At 42.7% G+C, this 19,575-nt stretch overlaps 1 protein-coding gene and 1 pseudogene across 1 annotated transcript in view; both read left to right on the forward strand.

Moving 5' to 3' along the window:
* Window positions 1-19,575, forward strand: part of TXNRD1 (thioredoxin reductase 1) — a 134,376-nt gene that overhangs the window by 12,869 nt on the left and 101,932 nt on the right. The window lies entirely within an intron of this gene.
* LOC100601623 lies at window positions 18,587-19,141 on the forward strand (annotated as a pseudogene).

Consider the following 19,575-nt stretch of genomic DNA (forward strand, 5'->3'; position numbering starts at 1 on the left):
TTTGGCTGTTATGAATAATGCTGAGAACCATCATGTACAAGTTTCATGTACACATATATTTTTTATTTATCTTAGGCATATACTTTGAAATAGAATTGTTGGACCATGTGGTAACTATATGTTTAACATTTTTTTCATTTTTTTTGAGACAGATTCTTGCTCTGTCGCCCAGGCTGGAGTACAGTGGTGTGATCTCGCCTCACTGCAACCTCCACCTCCCGGTTCAAGCAATTCTCCTGCCTGAGTCTCCTGAGTAGCTGGGACTACAGGTGCGTGCCACCACGCCCGGCTAATTTTTGTTATTTTCAGTAGAGATGGGGTTTCACCCTGTTGGCCAGGATGGTCTCGAACTCCCAACCTCAGGTGATCCACCCACCTCAGCCTCCCAAAGTGTTGAGATTACAGGCATGAGCCACTGCGCCCAGCCATGTTTAACTTTTTGAGGAATTTCTAAACTGTTTCCCAAAGTGTCTATACTATTTTACATTTCTGCCAGCAATGTATTAGAGTTCCAAATTTTCCACATCCTTTTTAACACTAGTTATTGTCTATCTTTTTTATTCTAGCCATCCTAGTAGTGTGAAGTGGTATCTCACTGTGGTTTGATTTGCATTTCCCTGATGAATAATGATGTTGAGCATATTTTCATGTGCTTACTGTTTATCTTCTTTGAATAAATGTCTGTTCAAAGTCTTTTTCCATTTTTTAATTGGGTTTTGTTTTGTTTTGTTTTAAGGAGCAGAAAGTTTAATAGGCAAGAAAGAAGGAAGAAGCTCCCCCATACAGAGACAGAAAGGAAAGGGCCTCCAAAGTCAAGAGGAAACCCTGTGTGGGGCAGAAAAGTGGCTGCTTATATGAGGAGGCTGGAGGAGGTGGTGTCTGATTTGCATAGGGCTCAGTGGATTGGTTTGATCAGGCATGTCATTCACGAAGCCCCTGAAAAATCTGGCCCTTCCACCCTAGCCTTTTAATATGCAAATGCAGGGCGCCATGATGTTTTACACACGTGGGGATGTGTGGGGGTGACCATGTTGCCAGGCACATGTCGGGGCAAGGGCAAGAAAAAGAGGGTGGGAATCACCATGTTTGGGTGGACTCAGTTTCTAATGGCCTTCATTTGCATATCAAAGGTTGCCTGCCCGGGTCTAAGAGCCCTGTCTTTCCTGCTAGACAAGAAACGTTTCTGGAGCTGCTTTAAAAGCAACGAAAACTTCCCAAGGACCCCTTTTCCTGTCTCTCTGCCTAAAATAATTTATTAATAACTCCTATAACATTCTCCCCTGTGGAGAGGTCACCCTAACTGCTGTTAGGGGGTTTTGGGCGACAACTATTTCTGGCTACTTCCTGCTGAAAAGGGGTGTTGAATGGGGAACAGCAGCTAGGGCCCCTCCTGGGGTCGATAAGGGTCCTCAGAAGAATGGCGTGTCCATGCATGGTTCAGTCTGCAGCAGCATTTGGAGTTGGATTGCTTCTAGGTGAGAGGAAACAATTTGAGTTACAGTATTGAGAATACAGGGTTCAAATATTAATACAAGACATATAAGCAAGAGAGAGCTTAATAAAGGGGTTAACCAATTCCATAAAGAAGACTGGAATGCATGGATTGTAGCCACCTGGGGCTGAAGTCTCCATTTTTCCCTCAGCCTGTCAATAATTTTGATTTGATCTTTAAGTACCTGTAACCCTATTGCAAATAGTCGAGTGAGTGTAGCAATTCCCATCAGTGTGGTGTAGTAAATAATTTTCATCTAAAATTTTACTTGCCAAGATACAGAATTTCCCTCTGGGGGTCTATGAAGTTCCTTGGTTTTATTTTCCCAAACAAAGAAACCTCTGGGTTATGGGCACCCTACTCACTTTCATTACCTGGCAGAATTTGCAGGATAATTGCCCAGAACTAGCATGTTGATCCAGATTTTTACGTTACCCATCCCTTTTTGTTTCTTCCAAGCTGCAGGAGATCACCACTTGATCCACAGGAATAAGCAGGGTTAATTTAAAATGTAGGCAAAAAGCGGCCGGGTGTGGTGGCTCAAGCCTGTAATCCCAGCACTTTGGGAGGCCGAGGTGGGCGGATCACCTGAGGTCAGGAGTTTGAGACCAGCCTGACCAATATGATGAAACCCCATCTCTACTAAAAATACAAAAATAGCCAGGCGTGGTGGCAGATGCCTGTAATCCCAGCTACTCAGGAGCCTGATACAGGAGAATTGCTTGAACCCAAGAGGCGGAGGTTGCAGTGAGCCGAGATCGCGTCTTTGCACTCCAGCCTGGGCAACAAGAGTGAAACTCCGTCTCAAAAAAATAAATAAATAAAAATAAATAAAATAAAAATAAAAATAAATAAAATAAAAATTAAAATAAAGGCAAAAAGCTTAAAAACAATGAGACTAGGATTTAATAACAAATGTATGATAAGCTTTGGAGAACAATTTCTCTCTCCAGTCCTTATTTTTGGTAAAAACAAATTATTATAGAACTGTGTGTGGTGTTCATAGAATAAACTTTAGTCTTATACTTGGCCTGATTATTTGCATAAAGTGCAGCAAGAATGGTTATTCCTGCTTAGGACTTTTGGATTGGCTTTGATGAAACACTATTCCACAAGGAATTTCAGATAAGACCTTTAAAGCCAAGCCCAGCCATGGGATTGTATCCTCAAATATCTGTAAGTTGGGTAATCCTCTTCTCTTTGAGGTCCTGAGCTCCTGGCCTATTAGAAAGTGACATTCTTAGGCTGGCACGGTGGCTCACACCTACAATCCCAACACTTTGGGAGGCCGAGGCGGGCAGATCACAAGGTGAAGAGATCAAGACTATCCTGGCCAGCATCGTGAAACCCCTCATCTCTACTAAAAATACAAAAATTAGCTGGGTGTGGTGGTACACAACTGTAATCCCAGCTACTTGGGAGGCTGAGGCAGGAGAATTGCTTGAACCTGGGAGGTGGAGATTGCAGTGAGCTGATGGAGCCACTGCACTCCAGCATGGGTGACAGAGCGAGACGCTACCTGAAAAAAAAAAAAACAAAGTGACGTTCTTTACTGACCACAGGTTAGGAACCCTGTGCGGGGACTGGGTAGACAAGACATGAGGCCAGTTCTCCCCAAGGGCTTTTATTGGCTCTGCATGTCAAGCTTGATTCCTTAAAGAGAAACACACCCTTTCAGTCAAAGCCTTGATTGTGTTAGACATAAATTTTCGGTGCTGCAAAGGAAATAGCACTCGAATATGAATTTTCTCATCAAGGCAACTTTACTTTTCTGCAGAAAAGATGCTTCTAAGAAGTCTGATTGTCACGAGAGCATACCAAACAAAGAAAAGCAGAGGTTTTTATCCCTGACACATTGGGTCCTTACTGCAGTGTCCTATCTCCATTGGCTTGAGCTGGACTGCACAATCTAGACTGATCCTGATTGGCTAAAAACTTAAAACTTTCCTAAATAACTAAATGCACAATGGAGAACAAAGGAAGGAAGGGGGTTGATTACAAACTAGGAGAATAATAACATTTCCAAATAAGGAAGAGATGTATGCTGTAAGCCGGGAATGCCTGGGCATTTTCAGACATGTCTGAGCAAGTTATAAGCCAGAACAAATAACTTGGTTAAAGTACAAGGACATAGAGTGTACTTATTCCCTTACTGTATTTAACAGCTACATAGGGCTTAACAAAGAGTTACTAGCAAAAAGCAAGGAAGCTTGAAGGAAGTTAGTTTTTAAAAGAAACTATTATTTCTAACATTTATTATTTTTTCTTTAACAAAAAGGGAAACTTTGAAGAGGAACTTCTTACTTTTCATGGTAAAATAACCAGTTTTTCCAATTGTGTCCTGTTGACAAAGAAAAATTGATTTTTATTGCACTAATGCAAACAATTATATTGCCATAAGTTAAGAGTACTCACAGAAAGTTTCCAAATTCTAGAAGAACCAGACAGAGAAAAATAAAAATGCTCCAAATTTTGTTCGTATACCTTACTCATTTTTTTCTGGATGGAGTTTCGCTCTTGTTGCCCAGGCTGGAGAGCAATGGCGCAATCTCAGCTCACTGCAACCTCCGCCTCCCAGGATCAAGTGATTCTCCTGCCTCAGCCTCCCAAGTAGCTGGGATTACAGGTGCCAGCCACTACGCCTGGCTAATTTTTGTATTTTTAGTAGAGATGGGGTTTCACCATGTTGGCCAGGCTGGTCTCGGACTCCTGACCTCAGGTGATCTGCCTGCCTCGGCCTCCCAAAGTGCTGGGATTACAGGCGTGAGCCACCACACCTGGCCCCCTTACTCAATTATTTAGGGCTGTAAATATTTCAGAATAAGTTTCCTTAACTCAGAAAATCAAAATAAGGATCAGCAATATTTCAAGCAAAAGTCAAAAGGGTTGCTTTAACTTTCTGAGTGCAGTCCATTTAGTTAACTCTTATTTTGCTTGATATTTGTGAATATGTCAGTTCTGTATGAGTCCCATACATTCTTCTATTTCAATATTACAATCTTCAAAGCTATTAAAAACCTGTGTTTGAGAATACCTGTTAAAGTCCTTAATATAGCTTGATTATAAACTGTTTTTGAGAAGGAACAAAGCAAGACAATTTGTTTGCGAATGACAAAATTTGCAGGAGTTACAGTTAAAAACATGGCTGTAGACTACCTATTTGCATTTTGATGACACTTGCATTTTGCCGATAATCCTTGAGACTGCTTTTATTTCTTAAAGTCACATGAACTAAAAAAAATTTGATTTAAGCACATCTTTTTCTTTTTTTGAGACGAAGTCTCACTCTGTCACCCAGGCTGGAGTGCAGTGGCATGATCTCGGCTCACTGCAACCTCTGCCTCCTGGGTTCAAGTGATTCTTCTGCCTCAGCCTCCCAAGTAGCTGAGACTACAAGCATGCACCACCATGCCTGATGAATTTTTCTATTATTTGTGGAGAAGGGGTTTCACCATATTGGCCAGGCTGGTCTTGAACTCCTGACCTCATGATCCACCCACCTCAGCCTCCCAAAAGTGCTGGGATTACAGGTGTGAGCCACTGTGCCTGGCCAAAAAGCAACTAATTTTTTAAAGAATAAACATTTTAAAGTCAGGGAAAAAAAAAAAAAAAGAAGCCTTCCAAAATTTAACTCAGGTATTTGACCTCTCATGGAGGAATGTTATGCTGCTTCTGAGCCAAACTCTTAACTGCAGCTAGAACAGGCAGCTCTGCAGGCAGAAGAAAATTTTGGAGATGAGCAATATACCTCCTATAGTAGGCCAGAAGGGAAAAGAAAAAATAGGGAAGGCAAAGAAGTAGGAGAAACACCATTCCCAATAGGAAAAGAGGCAATACCTCTTGATGACCCTCAATTGGAACTCCTTTCTATGGTGTTTTTTCCTTCTTTTCCAGTTTAAAATGGCTTCTATCTCTTATATAATGTTCTTCCAACCTGGGAAAAGTTAATTTTCCAAATCTTAAAATGCTTGGCTTAGAGTTGAGCTGGGGGAAGGTGTTGGAAATAAGAGCTCGGAGTCGCAAAGCAAATGAGCACTCAAAGAATTTCTCAGCAAGGCAAATTTACTTCTGCAGAAAGGTGCTGCTTGTTCTTCTGGTCACTGTGAGAGCACACTGAACAAAGGATGGAAGGGTTTTTATCCCTAATGCAGTCAGTCCTTTCTACTGTGTCCAATCCCCATTGGTTGGGGTCGGACCACACAATCTAAGCTGATTCTGATTTCCTACTTCAAATGGAGCAGGGGTGGGGGCTACAGAAGTAAGGGTGCCAAATAAGGAACAGATGTGGGTTGTTACAGATTGGGAACGGATGTGGGTTACAGATTGGGAATGGCTGGAAGGTTGTTTACCGTACTTAGGGGCAAGGAGGCAAGGAAGTTAGGCTTTGAAAATAGAGGACAAGCGGAACCTTTAAAGAAGAATTCACTGTTTCCAACAAAGGGAACCCAGAAGCCTGATATGCCGGCAAGAGGGTAAAAAGGTTTACCAGTCGGGCTTTTGGCTTCTCTCTCCTTCTGCAAACCAGTCAAAGGGATAATAAGGATCATTGTTTATATTCTCTGTAAATTTATAGTTAATGAAAAAAGATTTGTGAGGTTAGTCTTAAGCTGTAGACAATCTGGTGTGCTTTACATGTCTTTCTGTGTGGTTCTGTTGAGGAAAGGGTATCTTAGGTTAGAATGCAGGCCCAGAAGCCCATAAGCCTGCTGTTCGAGCCACCCCAACAAAATGGTCAGTAACAAATTTGGCTACAGGCCTCCATGTTGTTTCACGTCCTTGGGAACATAACCTGTAACCACGTGGCAACACTTTATTTTAGTCCCTGCCATTTTACAATGGTGGCTGTCTTCTTGTGCTAAGTCAGTTCCTGGGTGAGGGCCACAAAATCAAGTAAACCAGTTTGTTAATCTGGGTGGTGCCAGCTGATCCATCAAGGGCAGGGTTTACAAAATATCTTAGGCGCTAACCTTAAGAGCAGTTTAGGGAGGGTCAAAATCTTGTATCCTACAGCTGCAGGCTCTTGGGCCATGGTTTCTAATCTTGTGGCTAGTTTCTTGGTCTGCTCCCAGGCAAGAGGGAAGTATATCTTGGGAAATGGCTGTTATCATCTTTGTTTTAGACTATAGACTGTAAACCCGACTCCTCCCAAAGTTGGTTCGGCCTGCACCAGGGATGGGCAAGGACAGCTTGGGGGCTGAAAACAAAATGGAGTTGTTTGGGTCAGATCTCTTTCACTGTCTCAGTCACAATTTTGCAACGACAGTTTCAAAAGCTTCCTATCACTCTTTTGAAAATACCTTGTACACTTGCATTAAGTCATAACCTAATTAAGGCTCATTGATTTCACCTGTGAGGTTACTGTTTGTAACGTTCAAAAGCCAAAAATCTTAACTGCTTGGCACGGCTAAAGTCGAGTAACAAGGGATTTTAAAGGATTTTCTTTTTTTTTTTTTTTTTTTTTTTTTTTTTTGAGACGGAGTCTCACTCTGTTGCCCAGGCTGGAGTGCAGTGGCGCAATCTTGGCTCACTGCAAGCTCTGCCTCCCGGGTTCATGCCATTCTCCTGCTTCAGCGTCTCCGAGTAGCTGGGACTACAGGCGCCTGCCACCACGCCCGGCTGGTTTTTTTGTATTTTTAGTAGAGACGCGGTTTCACCGTGGTCTCGATCTCCTGACCTCGTGATCCACCTGCCTCGGCCTCCCAAAGTGCTGGGATTACAAGCATGAGCCACCAAGCCCAGCAAAGGATTTTCTTAAAGAGCACTGAGCTTAATTAAAAGTTCAGGCATGGTGGCTCACACCTGTAATCCCAGCACTTTGGGAGGCTGAGATGGGAGGATCACCTGAGGTCAGGAGTTTGAGATCAACCTGACCAACATGGAGAAACCCTGTCTCTACTAAAAATACAAAATTAGCCGGGTGTGGTGGTGCATGCCTGTAATCCCAGCTACTTGGGAGGCTGAGGCAGGAGAATCTCTTGAACCAAGGAGGCGGAGTTGCGGTGAGCTGAGATTGTGCCACTGCATGCCAGCCTGGGCAACAAGAGTGAAAACTCTGTCTCAAAAAAAAAAAAAAAAAAGTGGATATTCAAGTTACAGGGTTATAGGTATATTTAAGGCCTTTATGTTTTTCTTGTCTTGGATCTTGTTTTTCTGGAAAAAGGCTCTTTTCTTCTCAGTTGACTGAATTATTTTTCTCCATTTTTTGTCTTACCATTCTTAATGCATGCATGAGAGGCCCTAAGATAACTTCTGGTAACATGGGACTCCTGGAGAAAAACAGAGGAGGCACCACAGACTCCATTCTGGGGGGATTCGGGGGGGAACAAGAAACAAATAAGAAAAACCTCTGTTTTCCTCATGAAACTCTCCAAATTAAAAGCAGATAGTTCCCTCAAAATCAAAGGCTCTGTACTGTTATGCATTGTGTTATCTTCCGCTTTTGAGTTTTGGGGGTATCAAATTACTTCACATTGTGGGGGAGCTTTGGGGTGTAATAACTTACAGTGTAGAAAATACACTGTAAGGGGTGGCTAATAGTAGTTATAAATCAGAGAAGCATGCTCGGCCATCTGAAAGATATGGAAACATCCCCACCCCCCAATAAGAGATGAGACTCCCTTGAGGGATGGGCTAATTACAAAATAAGCCAATTAGCTTGGGGTTGCCTTGCAATGAAATGCATGGTAGAAGCACTACACTGTCTTCTCCCATAGTATCTTCCTCCTTTTGGGGAACAAAAATCCAGTATAAAGTGGCACCGTTAATTTTAGGGATCTGTCTTTGCCTTCAGTTGTGCCTGCTTATTAGGCCCTAAAAAATGCATACTACCCGGCCCTGTTCCTCCAAGGGTTTCACCCTAAAGCCAGTAATACAATTAAGAAACTGGCAAATGAAAAATCTTAAGAAGTGCTGAATATTCTGTATTGTTATATATGTGTTGTGTGTAATGTCTATAAAAAGAGCTCTAATTGATTGGCTTAAAGAAAAATAAGCGCTAGGCCAGACATGGTGTCTCACGCCTGTAATCTCAGCACTTTGGGAGGCTGAGGCAGGCGGATCATGAGATCAGAAGTTCCAGACCAGCCTGGCCAATATGGTAAAACCATCTCTACTAATAATACAAAAATCAGCTGGGTGTGGTGGCGCATACCTGTAGTCCCAGCTACTCGGGAGGCTGAGGCAGAAAAATCGCTTGAACCCACGAGGCTGAGGTTGCAGTGAGCCGAGATCACGCCACTGCACTCCAGCCTGGATGACAGTGCGAGACTTCATCTCAAAAAAAAAGAAAAAAAGAAAAAAAAATAAACGCTTAAATATTTTCTAGTTCACATGACTTTAAGAAATAAAAATAGTCTCAAGGATTATTGGTAAAATGCAAGTGTCATCAAAATGCAAATAGGTGGTCTACAGTCATGTTTTTTTTTTGTTTTTTTTTTGTTTTTTTGAGACGGAGTCTCGCTCTTTCACCCAGGCTGGAGTGCAGTGGCACAATCTTGGCTCACTGCAGGCTTCGCCCCCCCGGGGTTCACGCCATTCTCCTGCCTCAGCCTCCCGCGTTGCTGGGACTACAGGCGCCTGCCACCTCGCCGGGCTAATTTTTTGTATTTTTAGTAGAGACGGGGTTTCACCGTGTTAGCCAGGATGGTCTCGATCTCCTGACCTCGTGATCCGCCCGCCTCGGCCTTCCAAAGTGCTGGGACTACAGGCGTGAGCCACCGCGCCCGGCCTACAGTCATGTTTTTAACTGTAACTATCCTGCAAATTTTGTCATTTGCAGACAATTGTTGTCTTGCTTTGTTCTTTCTCAAAAGACGGTTTATAATCAAGCTATATTAAGGACATTAACAGATGTTCTCAAATGCAGGTTTTTAATAGCTTTTAAGATTGTAACATTGACATAGAGAAAGAATGTATGGGACTCATAAAGAACTGACATGTTCACAAATATCAAGCAAAACACAAGTTAACTAAATGGATTGCACTCAGAAAGTTAAAGCAACCTTTTTGACTTTTGCTTGAAATATTGCTGATCCTTGTTTTGTTTTTCAGAGTCAAGGAAACTTATTTTGAACTATTTACAGCCTTAAAAAAAAGATGTTGTGGGTTTTTCATAGATGGCCTTTATCAGGTAGAAAAGTTTCCTTTTATTCCTAGTTTGTTGAGTGTTTTTATCACGAAAGGGTGTTAGACTCTATCAAATGTTTGCATCTGTCGAAATAACCATGTGGTTTTCGTTCTTTATTCTATTAATATGATGTATTGCATTGATCGATTCTCATATGTTTAATCAACCTGTGCAAGGTTTATCCTCTGATAAATTTCACTCAGTCGTGGTGTATAAAATTTTTATATATTGCTGGATTTGGTTTGTTAATGTTTTGTGGATAATTTTTTTTGTCTATATTTACAAAGGGCATTGGTCTGTGGTTTCTCTTTTCTTTTCTTTTTTTTGCAACGGAGTCTTGCACTGTTGCCCAGGCTGGAGTGCAATGGTGTGATCTCAGCCCACTGCAACTTTTGCCTCCCGGGTTCAAGCGACCCTCCTGTCTCAGCCTCCCAAGTAGCTGGGATTACAGGTGCCTGCCACCACACCCTTTTCATGTGATGCCCTTATCTGGTTTTGGAATTAGGGTAATACCAATCTCATAGAATGAATTGGAAAGTATCCCCTCCTCTTCTGTTTTTGGAAAGAGTGAAAAATTGGTGATAATTCTGTGTTAGACGTTTGGAGAATTTATCAGCAAATCATCTGAGTCTGGGCTTTTCTTTGTGGGAATTTTTTTTTTTTTTTGAGACGGAGTTTCACTCTTGTTCCACAGGCTGGAGTGCAATGGCGTGATCTCGGCTCACTGCAACCTCTGCCTTCTGGGTTCAAGCGATTCTTCTGTCTCAGCCTCCCAGGTAGCTGGGATTACAGGCATGTGCCACTACAACTGGCTAATTTTTTGTCTTTTTAGTAGAGACGGAGTTTCACCATGTTGGTCAGGCTGGTCTTGAACTCCTGACCTCAGATGATCCTCCTGCCTCTGCCTCCTGAAGTGCTGGGATTACAGGTGTGAGCCACCGCACCTGGCCAAGAGTTTTTATTACTAATTCAATCTCTTGTCTATTCAAGATTGTAAGTCTGTTTAGCTTCTCATTCCTTTTTTTCCCCTAGGCTCAAGTGATTCTCACGCCTCAGCCTCCCAAGTAACTGGGATTACAGGTACATGCCACCATGCCTGGCTAAATTTTGTATTTTTAGTAGAGTCAGGGGTTTTGCCTTGTTGGCCATGCTGGTCTCCAACTCCTAGCCTCAGGTGATCTACTCACCTTGGCCTCCCAAAGTGCTAGGATTACAGGCGTGAGCCACCAAACCCAGCCTCATTTCTTCTTGACTCAGTTTGGGTAATCATGTCTTTCTAGGAATTTGTTCATTTCATGTAGGGTATCTAATTCATTGGCATATAATTGAATTTTTTATACTGTTAATATGAGCGGTCTAAACCAGCCTTGCATTCCCAGGACAAACCCCACTAGCTCGTGGAATATTATTATTCCTTTTATATATTGCTGGATTCAATTTGCCATTATTTTGTTGAAGAATTTTGCATCTTTGCTTATGAGGGATATTGATTTACAGTTTCCTTTTCTTGTACTGTCTCTGTCTAGTTTGAGTATCAGGATACTACTGACCTCATAAAATAAGTTTGAAAATGGCCCCTCCCCTTGTATTTTCTGGACAAGATTGTATAGATTGGTAGGGTATCTTTTATTAAGTTTTATTTTCCTCCAGATATCCTGTTTGTAGGTGTGTGTGAGAAACAGAAAATGTTACTGAATCAGAGAGAGTCTAAGTACCATTGTTTTCTACAGTTTTCTCTTAAACCTTGGGGTTAAAAGAAATCTGTTGAAATACAGTGTAACCACATGTCTTATTTCTCAACTTTTTGTGAGAGATCTCAACTGGGAAGATTGAGGTAGTTTCTTTTAAGCCCTGTTGGTCACATTGACTGAACATTTTAGTGAACTAGGATTACTCCACTTACTGGATATTCTTAATACTAAGGTAACAATATGAAAAAAGAACATATTTTCTGTATATATGTATAAAGCATATTTAGTGAAATTGTGAGAGTTATTGGTCCAGTATAGGCAAGAGAACTTTTTAGCTTAATTTAGTTCTCAACTGGTATATAGTATGTGTTTATATGAAGGATCAGTTTAGTAATTGTCCACAGATTCCTTTTATATTTTAATGACTGTAATTCAGGTTTTACAATTAGAAAAAGCACCTACATTGTCTTCTGTGTATGTTTTTTGTCCAGAAAATATATCTTTGTGGAATTTTTTTTTTTTTGGAGTGTTGCTCTGTCACCCAGGCTGGAGTGCAAAGGCACTATCTCGACTCAGTGCAACTTCTGCCTCCCGGGTTCGAGCGATTCTCTTGCCTCAGCCTCCTGAGTAGCTGGGACTACAGGCGCCCGCCACCATGCCTGGCTAATTTTTGTATTTTTAGTAGAGACAGGGTTTCACCGTGTTAGCCAGGATGGTCTCTATCTCCTGACCTTGTGATCTGCCCGCCTCGGCCTCTCAAAGTGCTGGGATTACAGGCGAGAGCCACCGCACCCAGTTATTTTTTTCTTTTTTTGAGACGGAGTCTCGCTCTGTCACCCAGGCTGGAGTGCAGTGGCATGGTCTCAGCTCACTACAACCTCTGCCTCCCAGGTTCAAGTGATTCTCCTGCCTCAGCCTCCCAAGTAGCTGGGACTACAGGCTCACGCCAACATGCCCAGCTAATTTTTGTATTTTTTCAGTAGAAATGGGGTTTCACCGTGTTGGCCAGGCTGGTGTTGAACTCCTGAACTCGTGATCCGCCCGCCTCAGCATCCTGAAGTGCTGAAATTACAGACGTGAGCCACTGTGCCTGGCCACCAGTGGTATTTCTCTCACAGATGAGAAAAGTCTGATTTCTTTTTTTTTTTTTGAGACGGAGTTTTGCTGTTGTTGCCCAGGCTGGAGAGCAATGGCAAATCTCGGCTCACTGCAAACTTGGCCTCCCAGGTTGAAGCGATTCTCCTGCTTCAGCCTCCCAAGTAGCTGGGATTACAGGCATGCGCCACCACGACCGGCTAATTTTGTATTTTTATTTTTTTTTTTTTTTTTTTTTTGAGACAGCCCTCGCCCCCCCCCCCCCCCCCCCCCCCCCCCCCCCCCCCTCCAGTGCGGACCCGCCCCCCCACCCCGGCTAATTTTTTTTTTTTAGTAGAGACGGTTCACCGGTCTCGATCTCCTGCCTGTGATCCGCCCGCCTCCCTCCCAAAGTGCTGGATTACAAGTGAGCCACCGCCCGCTAATTTGTATTTTTAATAGAGACAGACTCTCCATGTTGGTCAGGCTGGTCTCGAACTCCTGACCTCAGGTGATTTGCCCGCCTCAGCCTCCCAAAGTGCTGGGTTTACAGGCGTGAGCCACCACACCCAGCCAGTCTGATTTCTTTTTAAATTTTACTTTTATTTATTTATTATTTTGTAGAGATGGGTTCTCACTATGCTGCCCAGGCTAGTCTTGAACTCCTAGGCTCAAGTGATGTTCCTTCCTCAGCCTCCCTGTTGGGATTACAGGCATGAGCCACCATGCTCAGCAAAAAGTCTGATTTCTTAAGTCAGTTTTAAAAGGTGATAATGCTAAGAAAAACTTTAACATTTTATTTTTTCATTTAACATCTTTTATTTTTATACTAATGATTTTCTTTTTTTTTTTTTTTTTTGAGATGGAGTCTCACTGTCACCCAGACTAGAGTGCAGGGCATGATCTCAGCTCACTGCAACCTCCACCTCCCTGGTTCAAGCAATTCCCCTGCCTCAGCCTCCTGAGTAGCTGGGATTACAGGTGCACGCCACCACACCTGGCTATTTTTTTGTATTTTTAGTAGAGATGGGGTTTCACCAAGTTGGCCAGAATGGTCTTGAACTCCTGACCTCAGGTGATCCACCCGCCTTGGCCTCCCAAAGTCCTGGGATTACAGGCATGAGCCACTGTGTCCGGCCTACTAATGATTTTTTAAAAGCTCTGTAGTGGCTGGGTGCGGCGGCTCACACCTGTAATCCCAGCACTTTGGGAGGCCAAGGCGGGTGGATCATGAGGTCAGGAGTTCGAGACCAGCCTGGCCAAGAAGGTGAAACCCTGTCTGTACTAAAAATACAACAATTAGCCAGGCATGGTGGCGCACGCCTGTAGTCCCAGCTACTTGGGAGGCTGAGGCAGGAGAATCGCTTGAACCCGGGAGGTGGAAGTTGCAGTGAGCCGAGATCGTGCCATTGCACTCCAGCCTGGGCGACAAGAGTGAAACTCCGTCTAAAAAAAAAAAGCTGTGTAGTATTGCTTTTAAAATGATTTTCTTATCTTATTAACAGCATCAATATTAAATTTACAGCTAGGTGAAAGAAAGGATATATTTTTCTTCTTCCATTTGGTCCTTCAGTACCTCTTCCACGTTCCCTGTGGTAGAGCCCAACCCTGACAGGAGACTCTTGGGGCTGAGTGATCCAGTAAACCAAGACTAACCTCCACCCCCTCCTACCTCAAACACACAGTGTCTAGTTACAGTGGTAGCCTACGTGGATTTCTGGCATAACTTCTCTTATCATGAACCATTCCATAAACCAGTCCTCTGGGGAAGAGAGAATTCCTTTCAAATGTGTATTCTCAGGCTCAGGGAGCCACTGAATCCTGGACCTGGCATGTAATCTTATTAGAATACAGCTGTGGAGTGAGGCAAGTGGGAATTCTTGGCTAGGACCCCAACATAACTAAGGTTTAATCTTAACCTTAAATAAGACTCCTTTGAAGGAGGTACAAGCACAAGAGCTATAACCAGAATATTGTAGTCCTTTTTATAGCACTTAAGTTCTTCTTATGACAGTTATTTGTAAAAACTAAAAATCCTTTTAAGGCTAAAAAACCTACCTAGGGTTTTATTTCAATTTGGTAAATAAATAATACTAATAACTACGATGTACTTATTATTAATTTCAACACTAGAAATTCATTATCGTGTCCTTTTAGGGAGTCTTTAGTCTTCCTTCCTTGTGTTTCCATAAAGACTTCTGTTTTATTTTTCCAGCTTGTCTCATATCCTACAGACTTTCAGAAACACATATAACTACCTTCTTGTCTTCACTTGATTTATAGACACTGTAATGGGTATAGCTTACCCATTTAAGCTTCCCCACTCTTAGGTCTTTTATGGAGTAACTTCTTTACTTGATGGGGTCTTGTCAGACACAAGGGTAATATTTGTGTGTCTTGTGGGTTGAATAAAATATTGTAATAATTCTTACTTTGTTAAAAGGAATCTTCTGCCGGGCTGGTGGCTCACACCTGTAATCCCAGCACTTTGGGAGGCCGAGGCGGGTGGATCACGAGGTCAGCAGATCAAGACCGTCCTGCCTAACACGGTGAAACCCCGTCTCTACTAAAAATACAAAAAATTAGCCGGGCGAGGTGGCAGGCGCCTGTAGTCCCAGCTACGCAGGAGGCTGAGGCAGGAGAATGGCATGAACCCCGTGTGGTGGAGCCTGCAGTGAGCTGAGATCGTGCCATGCACTCCAGCCTGGGCGACAGCGAGACTCCATCTCAAAAAAAAAAAAAAGGAATCTTCTGAGAGTGGTGGTGTGTTTGCCATACTCTTTGCACTTGAACTGAATAAGTTTTGTTGAGAGGTCTGGGGTTCCGTGGAAATCCTTGATTTCTTCTGACTTGCAGTACAGATGCTTTTAACCATAGGCAACGAGTAAAAATATGTGCATGACAAACCTGTAAACCAGAAAGTGATGACAGCAGGCAGAGTGGCATGCTGTAAAATTTTTATCATCATACTTGATGTGTGTTGCTCATTAATGGCGAAATGTGTTGCTCATTAATGGCGAAAACTCAAGTTCTAACACATGGCAGTTTTAGTCTGTGTTTAGCCTTGCCATGTGCTTTCATCTGCCAGGCTCCTCTTTGCTTTCCCGTTTGTTTCCCTGCTTTGAAGTTCATTCATTGTCCTGGTTTACTGTGAAATGCCACTTGGGGATAACTCAAAATAGGAGAGTGGCTTTATTACCTGTGCTTTTCATATTTCATACTACCTTTCTGTTTTCCAGTTTCACCCAATTAAGTTGCATTCCTTATGTACCGTGATGTTCCTCTGTTGTCAAACTAGAGCTTCTTCCCACAGCTAAGTGGCTGATCAAGGTTTCTCCAAAGAGATAAGTATCAGTTATATAGCTCTCTAAGCAATGTGTAGACTGAGAGCCACTCAAAACCTGGCTCTCTGCAGGCTTTCAGGTGGCAGTAGTCATGGGTGAGAGTCAGTGGTTTTGGCAGGTACAAACACATATGAATTGTATGAAGATGTTTCTTGAGGAAGAGTGTCCTGGAGTGGAAGTGTTTTCCTTTGGTAATCCCACAGTTCAAATATCTTGCTTTATATCCCTAAGAGTACAAAGATTTCAATGAATTTCTCTGTTTAGTGAAGTCAGAGACAGGAACAAATGCAATAGGCTGGTATGCAACTTTAATTTTTTTTTTAAGTTTGGGAAATACAGGAAAGAAAAGTCATGGATAATTCTGTCAAGCCAATATAACTAATATGACCATTTTGCACATTCTTTTTCAGGATTCCTATATGTCGAGTTTCACAGAATTGTAAAACTATGGTACATAGGACTTGGTATTCTAGGTTTTTAAAAAACTAACAATTGTGTCAAACTATTTCCACATTATTTTGAATCTTGAATAGTATGCAGCCACTAAATTAGGTTAGAACAAGAAAGCTACTGTAATTTAGCCATTCCTCTGTTAGACATTTGTTGTTTCTAATTTTTTGCAATAGCTAATGATGTTATAATGAAATTGTTGGTAATAATTGGATAAAAAGAAAGGACTGAAGACAGGGAAAAGAAAGGGGTATAGGCTGTAGAGCAGGGAGAGAACCTCTTTACAGCTTAGCCTTGGGAGAGAGAAAGGCTGAGGCAAGGTATAACTTTGTCCCTGTATCTAGAAAGGTTATGGATATGTTCAGGAGGTCGGGAATGGTGAGTATTGATAGGCCTGTGGCCTGTTTTGTTCCACTGGGTTTTACAGGAAGTTAACATGATTGATCCTAAAGCTATAGCACTTTTATTGAAAGGGAATTTGGGACTATCTCCATTTAACTAGGTGATAGTAGCTATGTTAATAAAAACTACTGAAAGCTTTTCCTAAGAGAAGGCTAGGAGGTAGGGGTCTTTCAATGTTTTCATTATTTTAGATTTTTTTTTTTGAAAGCTAGTCGTCACAAATAAGAATAGTGAGTTAAGGCTGGGCGTGGTGGCTCACGCCTGTAATCCCAGCACTTTGGGAAGCTGAGGCAGGCAGGTCACCTGAGGTTGGGAGTTCCAGACCAGCCTGACCAACATGGTGAAACCCCGTCTCTACTAAAAAATACAAAATTAGCCGGGCGTGGTGGCACATGTCTGTAATCCCAGCTACTTGGGAGGCTGAGGCAGGAGAATCACTTGAACCTGGGAGGCAGACATTGCAGTGAGCCGAGATCGCGCCATTGCACTCCAGCCTGGGCAACAAGAGTGAAACTCCATCTCAAAAAAAAAAAAAAAAAAAGAATACTGGCCGGGCGCGGTGGCTCATGCTTGTAATCCCAGCACTTTGGGAGGCTGAGGCGGGCGGATCACGAGGTCAGGAGATCGAGACCACGGTGAAACCTTGTCTCTAGTAAAAATACAAAAAAAAATTAGCCGGGCGTGGTGGCGGGCGCCTGTAGTCCCAGCTACTCGGAGAGGCTGAGGCAGGAGAATGGCGTGAACCCGGGAGGCGGAGCTTGCAGTGAGCCGAGATGGCGCCACTGCACTCCAGCCTGGGTGACAGAGCAAGACTCCGTCTCAAAAAAAAAAAAAAAAAAAAAGAATACTGAGTTAAAAGGTATGGCCATCTCAGGAGGTTGCAGTGAGCCGAGATCCGAGATTGAGCCACTGCACTCCAGCCTGGGTGTTGGAGCAAGACCCTGTCTCAAAAAAAAAAGAAAAAAAAGTATGGCCATTTGAGTAGTTTTTGACCCACACTGTCAAATTGTTTTCCAAAAGAATAGTATTAGCTTGTGTTACACAGCCCTGTGGACTCACTTCAGTGTACATTTATCAGCACTGGGAGTTTTCATTTTTTTTGTATGTAAGAAATGACATTTTGGGGCCGGGCGCGGTGGCTCACGCCTGTAATCCCAGCACTTTGGGAGGCTGAGGCAGGTGGATCACGAGGTCATGAGATCGAGACCATACTGGCTAACACGGTGAAACCCCGTCTCTCCTAAAAAAATACAAAAAAATTAGCCGGGCGTGGTGGCAGGAGCCTGTAGTCCCAGCTACTTGGGAGGCTGAGGCAGGAGAATGGCGTGAACCTGGGAGGTGGAGGTTGCAGTGAGCAGAGATTGCACCACTGTGCTCCAGCCTGGGCGACAGAGCGAGACTCCATCTCAAAAAAAGAAAAAAGAAAAAAAAAAAAGACATTTCATCACTTGAATCTGCATTTCTCATTATGATATAAAAATAAAATAAATAGATCTTTTATTCTATTTTCTTTCTAATGAATTGGCTATTTTTGTTCTTTATTCATTTTATCATTTGTGGTCCTGTTGTTTTCTTACCAATTTGCTGGAGTTCTTTTTGTTGTTTTATTCTTTTTTTTTTTTTTTGAGACGGAGTCTCGCTCTGTCGCCCAGGCTGGAGTACAGTGGCGCAATCTCGGCTCACTGCAAGCTCTGCCTCCCGGGTTTACGCCATTCTCCTGCCTCAGCCTCTCCGAGTAGCTGGGACTACAGGCGCCCGCCACCACGCCCGGCTAATTTTTTTTTTTTTTTTGTATTTTTAGTAAGACGGGGTTTCACTGTGGTCTCGATCTCCTGACCTCGTGATCCGCCCGCCTCGGCCTCCCAAAGTGCTGGGATTATAAGCGTGAGCCACCGCGCCCGGCCCTTTTTGTTGTTTTATTCTTTTTTTTTCCTACAAGTATTTTCCCTATGCTGCTCTTTCACCTTATACAAAACTATTATCTTTCTTTGCTGCATCTACTGCAAGAATGAAGATCATTCTCAGCAATCGGACTGTTGACATTACTCTGAAGGGACACACAGTGATTGTGAAGGGCCCCAGAGGAACCCTGTAGAGAAACTTCAATTACATCAATGTAGAAAGAACTCAGAAAAAAAAGAGGCACCGGATTGACAAATGGTGGGGAAACAGAAAGGAGCTGGCTAGCATTCAGACTATCTGTAGTCATGCATAGAAGGGTATAACAAGGGTGTTACAATGGGCTTCCGTTACAAGATGAGGTCTGTGTATGCTCACTTCCCCATCAACGTCCTTATCCAGGAGAATGGGTCTCTTGTTGAAATCCGAAATTTCTTGGCTGAAAAATACATCTGCAGGGTTTGGATGAGGCCAGGTGTTGCTTGTTCAGTATCTCAAGCCCAGAAAGATGAATTAATCCTTGAAGGAAATGAAATTCACCTTGTTTCATATTCAGTGGCTTTGATTCAGCAAGCCACAAACAGTTAAAAACAAGGATATCAGGAAATTTTGGGATGGTATCTATGTCTCTGAAAAAGGAACTATTCAGCAGGCTAATAAATAAGATCTAAGAGTTGCCCAGCTATAGAAACAAGATGCTGGATGATTGCCAAGAGCTATTTGTGATATTTAAATGATACAATAAAAGACCTATTGATTTTGGGGAAAAAACCCAAAAAACTATTGTTATTTTACAGTATACTCTGTTGCTCTTTTTGTTTGTATTTACTTCTAAGTTTGGAAGTTATTACTCACTAGAGATATAGAAAAGGTTCCATTTAATATGCTGTGTTATACAATAATAAAATGAAAAAACTTTTCCTGGCCAGGCGCGGTGGCTCACGCCTGTAATCCCAGCACTTTGGGAGGCTGAGGCGGGTGTATCACGAGGTCAGGAGTTCGAGACCAGCCTGGCTAACATGGTGAAACCCTGTCTCTACTAAACAAAATACAAAAAAATTAGCAGGGCGTGGTGGCAGGCGCCTGTAGTCCCAGCTA

Source organism: Nomascus leucogenys, chromosome 10 (genome assembly GCF_006542625.1).
Source record: "Nomascus leucogenys isolate Asia chromosome 10, Asia_NLE_v1, whole genome shotgun sequence".
NCBI lineage: Eukaryota > Metazoa > Chordata > Mammalia > Primates > Hylobatidae > Nomascus > Nomascus leucogenys.